The sequence below is a fragment of the Uloborus diversus genome, chromosome 9 (genome assembly GCF_026930045.1).
Source record: "Uloborus diversus isolate 005 chromosome 9, Udiv.v.3.1, whole genome shotgun sequence".
In the NCBI taxonomy this organism is placed as follows: Eukaryota; Metazoa; Arthropoda; class Arachnida; order Araneae; family Uloboridae; genus Uloborus; species Uloborus diversus.
The window spans coordinates 72,858,694-72,868,359 of record NC_072739.1 but is presented as its reverse complement, the minus strand read 5'-3'; positions in this window follow the sequence as shown (position 1 = coordinate 72,868,359).

Here is a 9,666-nt window from a genome sequence, read left to right as displayed (position 1 = left end):
CACGTGGCAAATACAAAATTAGTGTGTAAACGTATATACTCGGATTAACACGTTTACATACGTGTATACACGCACATACTCGTATATACACGTACTTACTCGTATATACACGCATTAACTCGTGTATGCATCATAAATATGTATTTTAACTTACAAATACAAATGTACGTCTGTACACGAGTATACTCGGGTTAAACAAGTATCTACACGCATATTCTCGTCTGTACACGTACATACTCGAAAATACAAGTATTTTTTCTTATATGCACGCATGAATATATATATACACGTTTAAAAGCTAATTTACCTCTGTACACGAGTACACTTGGGGTAACACGTATCTATACGCATATTCTCGTGTGTACAAGTACACACTCGTATATACACGTATTTACTCGTGTAAAAATGCATAAATATGCATATATGCGTAGAAATACTAATGTACCATTGTACACGAGTATACTCAGATTAAACACGTATCTTTACGTCTTTTCTCGTGTGGAATAGCACTTACTCGTTTGTACACGTAATTTCTCGTATATGCATGCATAAATATGTATATAAACGTTTAAATACAAATTTACCTTTGTACGCGAGTTTAGTCGGGTTAACACGTATCCATACACAAATTCTAGTATGTACACGAACATACTCGTATATACAAGTATTTACTCGTGTTTGCACACATAAATAAGTATACAGGATGTATCAGTACAGCGTTTACATACTTTCAGGGCAGATACAGTGCATCTAGACGCGATAGTGACGACACAAAGCGTAAGACAGGGCACGATTAAGAGGAGAAAACATGTTTATTATTTTTAATGCAGAAAAAATACTGGTAAGATTTGTCTGGTGCATACAGCAGATGTTGCTACGTAAACCGAAGCATCAGATGACGGTGCATGCGCACACGTGGTTTTTGTTCCACCAGGAAGTCTGGGACCCGCCCGGTATTTTTGCTAAATTTCGATATTACGGGCGGGGTCGTAATTTCGAACACCTTCTTTGATGATGATCGTTGGCCCCTTAATTTTCTTTTTCCTTAGTTTTTTGCTGTACTAAAGATTCTGAACATGTTCTCTTTTCTTATTCGTGTTTTGTCTTTTTGGTGATTGGTGTTGTCACTACCGCGCCAGGAAAGTGTTTCCGACCATGCATTGCTGTGTGTTTCCCCCCGTCTAGGTGTACTCTATCTGCCCTGAAAGTCTGTAAGCGCTGTACTGATAAACATTGTGTACACTTAGAAGTTTGAATATAAATCCGTGCACTAGTAGACTCGGGAAATACGTATTTATACGTAAAATTTCGTGTTTACACTTACGAACTCGTATATACACGTATTTACTTCTGTTTGCGCGTAGAGATACAAAATTCCTGTAGACACGAATATACTCAGGTTAACACGTACAGCTCCGTATATACACGTACACACTCGTATATACACGTACTTACTCGTATATACACGTACTAACTCGTGTATGCACGCATAAATATGTATTTTAACCAAAAATACAAATGTACCTCTCTACTCGAGTATACTCGGGTTAAACACGTATCTATACGCATATTCTTGTGTGTGCACGTACATACTCGTATATACTTGTATTTTCTCATGTATGCACGCATAAAAATGTATATGCAATCTTAAATACAAATGTACCTCTACACACGAGTATACTCGGTGTAACATTTATCTATACGCATATTCTCGTGTAAATACAACGACCTCTACACACGAGTATACTCGGTGTAACATTTATCTATACGCATATACTCGTGTGAATACGTACATACTCGTATTCTCTTATATGCACGCATAAATATGTATATACAAAGCAAATTTCTCTGTACACGAGTATATTCGGGGTAACAAGTATCTATACACATATTCTCTCGTGTGTTCACGTACATACTCGTTTATACACGCATTTATTTATGTATAAGCGCACAAATATGCATATACACATAGAAATACAAATGTACCATTGTACACGAGTATACTCGGGCTAAAAAAAGAACCTAGAAATCTATTCTCGCTTGTACACGAACTTACTCGAATATACACGTATTTTCTCGTATATGCATGCACAAATATGTATATATACCTTTAAATACAAATTTACCTCTGTTCACGAGTATACTCGGATTAACACGTATCCATACGTATATTCCTTTGTGTACACGTATATACTCGTGTATACATGTATTTACTCGTGTATGCACAAATAAATTTGTACATACACTTAGAAATTAAACATATCTCCGTGCACGAATATACTCGGGATAACACGTATTTATTCGTATAAACTCGTGTTTACAAATATGTATCGTATATACACATATTTACTTGTGTTCACACGTACTTGTAGGTATATACACGTAGAAATACAAAATTCCTGTATACACGAATATCGTCGAGTCAACACGTATATACACGTATATGCACAAAAATACTCGTATATACACGTACTTACTCGTATATACACGTATAACTCGTGTATGCACATATAAATATGTATTTTAACGTACAAGTACAAATGTACCTCTGTACACGAGTATACTGGGGTTAAACACGTATCTATACGCATATTCTTGTGCGTACATGAACATACTCGTATATACTTGTCTTTTCTCGTATGTGCACGCATAAAAGTGCATGTACTAGATTAAATACGAATTCACCTCTGTGCACGAGTATACTCGGGTTAACACGCATCTATATGCATATTCTCGTGTGTACTCGAACATACTTGTATATACACGTACTTTCTCGTATATGCACGTTTAAATATGTATATAAACGTAGAAATACAAATGTACCTCTCTACACGAGTATACTCGGGGTAACACATATCTATACGCATATTCTCATGTGTACACGTATATACACGTATCTTCGCTTGTGTGCACGCATAAATATGTATATACACAATTAAAAACAAATTTACCTCTGTACACGAATATACTCGGGGTAACACGTATCTATACGCATAATCGTGTGTACACGTACATACTCGTATATACACGTATTTACTCGCTTATAAACGCATAAATATGCACATACACGTAGAAATACAAATGTGCCATGTTACACGAGTATACTCGGGTTAAACACGTATCTATAAGACTATTATCATGTGTGCACGTACTTACTCGTATATGCACGTTATTTTCTCGTATATGCATGCATCGATATGTAAATACACGTTTAAATAGAAATTTACCTCTGTACACGAGTATACTCGGGGTAACACGTATGTATAAGTATATTCTCGAGTGTACATGAACATACTTGTATATACACGTACCTTCTCGTATATGCACGCTTAAATATGTATATAAACGTAGAAATACAAATGTACCTCTTTACACGAGTATACTCGGAGTAACACGTATCTATACGCATATTCTCATGTGTACACGTATATACACGTATCTTAGCTTGTGTGTACGCATAAATATGTATATACACAATTAAAAGCAAATTTACCTCTGTACACGAGTATACTCGGGGTAACACGTATCTATACGCATAATCGTGTGTACACGTACATACTCGTATATACACGTATTTACTCGCTTATAAACGCATAAATATGCACATACACGTAGAAATACAAATGTGCCATCTTACACGAGTATACTCGGGTTAAACACGTATCTATAAGCCTATTGTCGTGTGTGCACGTACTTACTCGTATATACACGTATTTTCTCGTATATGCCTGCATAAATATGTATATACACGTTTAAATAGAAATGTACCTCTTTACACGAGTATATTCGGGGTAACACATATCTATAAGCATATTCTCGTGTGTGCACGAACATACTTGTATATACACGTACTTTCTCGCATACGCACGCTGGAATATGACGTAGAAATACAAATGTACCTTTTTACACGAGTATACTCGGGGTAACACGTATCTAGACGCATATTCTCATGTGTACACGTATATACTCTTATATACACGTACATACTCGTATATACACGTATTTACTGGTGTATGCACACATAAATATGTATATTTACTTAAAATTTCAAATATACCTCCGTACACGAACATACGCGGGATAACACGATTATATACGTATATACCCGCACGTAGTCGTATGTACACGCATTAACTCGTGTATGCTTGCATAAATATATATATATATATACACGTAGAAATACAAATGTGCCTCTGTTCATGTGATATTTATATTTTACGAATTTAATCTGAATTAAAAAAGTAATCAAATCAATTTGATTACTTTTAATCTGATTACTTTTAGTCTGACTAAATTCAATCTGATTAATTTAATCTGAACTAAATCAATCTGAACTAAATTAGTTTTTTTGAGCAACTAACGAGTTAGTTTAAACTAACGTTAATCTTCGTCTGCAATTGAATTAAATTTTTAAAATATTAGTCTGAACTAAATGGGAGTCAGATTACTTTAGTCAACTAATCAATCAATTACAAATTTAGTTGATTTTTTTAGTTGATGCCCAACACTGGCTAGGGGTAATGATTTTTGAATCAATCATCACACAGGCATGAAGATCTACAAGGAGGGCAGGGGGCAGGAGAGTCCACAGAAACTGCGATAAACTGCCCAGATATTCAGATGACATCGCGTCACGTTTTTGACTGCCGAGCTATAAGTGCTGATCAAACGAGAATATAGTGGACGCCGTTTAATTGAATCAGTGGTTAATTGAACCAACCGCTTTAATTAATCAAATTGTCAAAAACAGAACAAAATCCAGCTTTAATGAGTTAGCCACTTTATTGAATCAGCCGCTTTAAGGTAGTGTGCATCGAAGAACACTTTATTTTGCGGGGGGGGGGTGTTCAAAATTTCAAACTTATAAAAAAGCCCACATATACCACAAACATTCAGGTTGGGCCAAAAGTATTGAGCGTATTTCATGCTTCAATCTATTTTTTACTGGAAATGCAACATAAAACCTATACAACTTTTTTTTAAGGTAATTGTTAAAAAAAAACACTTTTTTTTACAATGAACAAACAAATCCATGGAACAAACAAAATGACCTACCACTTCTCTTCCATAAGCTTGCAAATGAAATTTTCCGTAAGATGCTCCGGATATTGGTTCTCAGTGAAGACCTTAGAAAACATTAAAAAAGTACAGAGGACCTAAAAAAACAGCTTTATTACACAGCTTTATTGTTTCAATATTGTTTGTTATATGTTCTTTCTTTTGCTATTGAGTTCAATTGTAATTTTTTCTCTTGTAGTTTAAATTAGTTATGAAATTGTTCTAATTAATTTTCTGTAAAGCTTGTATTTTTGGTTTGTAAATGTTCAATTTAATTACATCTTGTCATGCTTATATTTTGGACTTTCGGTAACACCTATGGCTTGATTTTTCATCTTATTGGGCGTGGGGGGAGGATGGGCACCCTTGCTTAAGAAAAGCATTTTTACGTAGGATATATAACGCTAGCTATTAAAACTAGACCCCTTTCCCCCTTCCAAATATTTCTGGATCCGCTCCTGGATCCAACCCACGCGAAATGGCTATATCGCGATTTTTTCTATAGTAAAGAATTTTTGACCCAGCGCGAATTCCTCGCCCGCAACATAAAAATTTTCGGAAGGGAATCGCTGTGTGTAAGTTTTCGCTTTGTTATGGGCTGCTATTTTTTTCTCCCATAAATGGACCTTCATCCCTTTAGCATCACTAAAAGCAGAAGTTCCCACTCCGTACTAGTCTGAAAATTGGTTATGGGCCATTTTCCTTTTCTGCTGTAAATTAAAGAGACCAGGAAGAGGGGTATTGCTGTAGATAGAAACGTTATAAAAGAAATAGTGAAGAAAATATTTAAAAATTTATTAGAATAACGGTTTGATTACGCAGCATAAATCGTCATCATTTTCACTTTTTTTTTATGTTACAAATATCATTACTAGAAATACTGATCAGTACTGTCTAACCAAGGATTGTATGGAGAGGCAAACATCCGGTTTACACGCGGAAATGGAAGCATCTATTAGTTTTCAGGGATGTCAGATTTTGCAGCTATGTATGTTAGCCTCTAAATTAAGACAATTCTCATTCAAATAAGCGGAATACGCGCATAAAATTTTTATTTTTTCCCTCATTCAGATGGAGTCGCCTTAATTGGATGATTGCCAATTCCATACAATCCGTGGCCAAACAGTACAACTATAGAACATTTAACAAATAAATACCTTTCGGCTGTAAATTAAAAAAATCAGTTATCCAACGTATTGAAGCACAAAAAATGCCAGTTACAGGAAAATGGCATTTTTGTGCTTCAATACGTTGGATAACTGATTTTTTTTTTTTTTATATAGAGCATTTGTTTTTCTTACTACATACTATACGTACCGTACTGGTTTCTTTTATGCCTTTCCTTCCCATTGATCACTGATTATTTGCATCATAGCAGTATTTTATGTTGAATGAAACGAGTATTTTTTCAATACAAATAAAAATTCAGTTCTTTTTGTAAGAAACAGTAATGTATAGTTAAGAAATGGCTTTTAACTGTTTGAGGTGGTGTTTACAAGTGTTTAAAATGATTGGTTAGGTTTAAGAAGTTTTTACACGTAGCCTTTTCTATAACGCGAAATTTTGACTTACGCGAAGGGTCTTGGAACGCATCCCTCGCGTAAGTCGGGACTCGACTTACAACAATCACAATTCTCATGGGGTCTGAGATAGCACGCAATATTTCAAAAGAATTCGATTGCAGGAAGTGAGCGTTTATTGAGTTTCTAAGTTGTAAGATTTGAAAAAAAAAAAAAATATATATATATATATATATATATATATATATATATATATATATATATATATATATATATATATATATATATATATATATATATATATATATATATATATATATATATATCATGGTCCCAGACCTACTAGAAAATCGCCTGTCAAGGTATGACGGGTAAAAATTGTTTCTACATTTGAACGAAGCTATTCCTTGTTTGGTGATATTTTATCCTTGACTCCAGTGGATTAACCCTAAACTCCAGTAGATATAGCTAATTGTTGACCACTTTTCCGTTTCTTAATTCTCTTAAAATTAGTCTTATCAGTAAAACAGTTAAGTTACCGGATCCAGTTTAGCCTTGTCGAAATAAAGCATTTCCCTATGTGTCAAACCATGGCCCCACTGAATACTTAACGGCCGTGGCAATCGCTGAAACTCGTGGCAACAAAGAGGGCGCCACTGGCTACCCCTGTTTTTGTTTCCACTTGGCGTGATTGTGAGCGTTGGCGTTTTGGCATCTGTGAATACGTGATTTCTCGACTTATTATCGGGCGTACGTCATTTGACGAAAATTTTAATTTCAAAAGAAGGAATGAAGAGAAAAAGTGCTGAATAAACATTGTATTACAAAGGTGAAGAGCATTTCTTATTGTTATTTTAATATCATATCAAAAATTACGTGTAATAAAAAATTTTAACTAAACACAGACAACATATGATTTTTTTTTAATATTAATGCGTAATTCTTAATATATTTTTTCAAACTTTTTTTTTTGAAAGCTTTGCAAATAATTTTCAAATTTTTTATTGAAAATCCCCTGGGATTTCCTTTTTGGATACAACAGTTCTATGATTGATGGCAGGCAGCCCTCATTTCTAATTTTACATGCTCATTTACATGCGAATTTTTTCTGCTCAATAAATTACATCGAAAAAAAAAAAAAAAAAAACACGCTTCGCAATCTGTAAATACATTCATTTTTCAAAACTTGAGAGGGTCATTCATTGCCCCTTTTGACCCTGATGGGGATTAGAGGGGAGGGGTATAGGAATTTACGTTAACAATTGCCATTCTTTTCACTCGTAATGTAGTATATATTTTACAATGAACAGAATCTAATTAAAAACGTACAAACAGGCCCGACATTTAAAAATTCGCGGGGGGGGGGGGAGCAAAGGTTTTGTGCGGGGGAAAAAACAACAAAATACTAGCAAAATGCCTAATTTTAGTATGTTTGTAAAATTTAGGGGTGTCATAATTGCCTCCTCCCCACCGTGATATCCCCACTTGACAGGCCTGGTTAGGAATATTCTTTTTCAAATGAAGAAGAACAATAGAAAAGTTAAAAATATGATGGCAGTTTAAGAAAATGAACCATTAACATAATTTTAAAAACATTTAAAATCAGAGTGTGACTAATACATGGTTCTACGACGGGTCCGTGGTTCTCGCACCAACATTGTACGGACACCAAAATAATGTCATTTATCTATTTCCCCTTCCATTTTTAGCACATCTCATGTTATAATAACTTTAGTGTAGATTTTAGTAGTATATTAGTGCACAATACGCATAGAGATGCACAAACGCTTAGTGCACAAGAGCTATTTCGAAAAAGTGCAGATTTTTTTTCTTACAAAAGGAAATTCATAGCATAATCAAAAAATAAATAAAAATAACATGGAGCTAGAAAAAACTTTCATTTTCCCGAAGCTTAGTTTTTAATTAATTTTTTTAAATGTCCGATTTTGAAAATAAGGCGTGGTCTTTATGACGTCACAAATGATGTACTTTGGCGCATCTGTCTACCGCGTTTCTACGTTATGATGATCAAGAAGCGAATTACATATTGCACTCTACGCTTACTATCAATCATATAGTTGCCAACACTTGTGAGTAAAGAAACTAATTGAATATTGTGCTCTGTGAGTGGCATCAGTGAATGGTATTTCATCATTTGTGATGTCATCGGCAGAAGCGTAAACAATGAAAGCGCACCGATTAATGCATTTTTTTTTAAATATTAAACTTAGTCAAGTTATTTTAAAAAATGATCAGATCCTATAATTTTAAAAATGTTCTTTAAAAAAAAAAAAAACCTTAAAATTTCGGAAACGACCCTGTTGCTTCACACGCTTTGAGCATTAAAAAAATGTATATATATACACCCAATTCTCTTTTTATGCGGTGAATAGGGACCGCATAAAAAAATCGTGTAAAAAAAAAATGCTTGAAACTTCACCAGTAGCTTTAAAAAGTTTTCGCAACTGAGTTAAAAAATATTTTTTATGCGGTGGATAGGGACTGCATAAAAAAAGTCTCACGTAGAAAATACCCAAAATATTATATTTAAACGAAATCAAAATAAACCAAGCGATGATAATTTTGCCGACTCCCGAATAATTTCCCGAATTAAGAAATTTTTGGAAAGTCACAGTGACTTCCCATCGGATGCCCCTGTCGACCCTTGATGATACTACCAAGCACTCGTTTGATAAAGAATTTTCGCTCGTTTTATAAATCATTTTTATAAACTACACAAAAAAAAGTCCGCACAAAAACAGGTTTGGGTGCACACACACACATCGGAAGGCGCACAGACCGGAGAGCGTTCACTTTAGCTCAGGTTCTATCCCCACCCCCAGGCTCCCACCTTACCTATAGCATCCCAGGTGCTATTACTTCAATATATTTTTCAATTGTTATAAAGTGTTCACGCAGTAAATAATTTTTATGATAAAGGTCAGATTCGGCCATAAAATATTTATCTTTCTTACGGCCTCGTATTACCTATTCTAAAAAATCAACATTCATATTATGACGGGTGCAAATTTCTTGGTCATTTCCATTTCATTCCATTTGTAGAAACTAGAAACCCAACGAGTAGGAT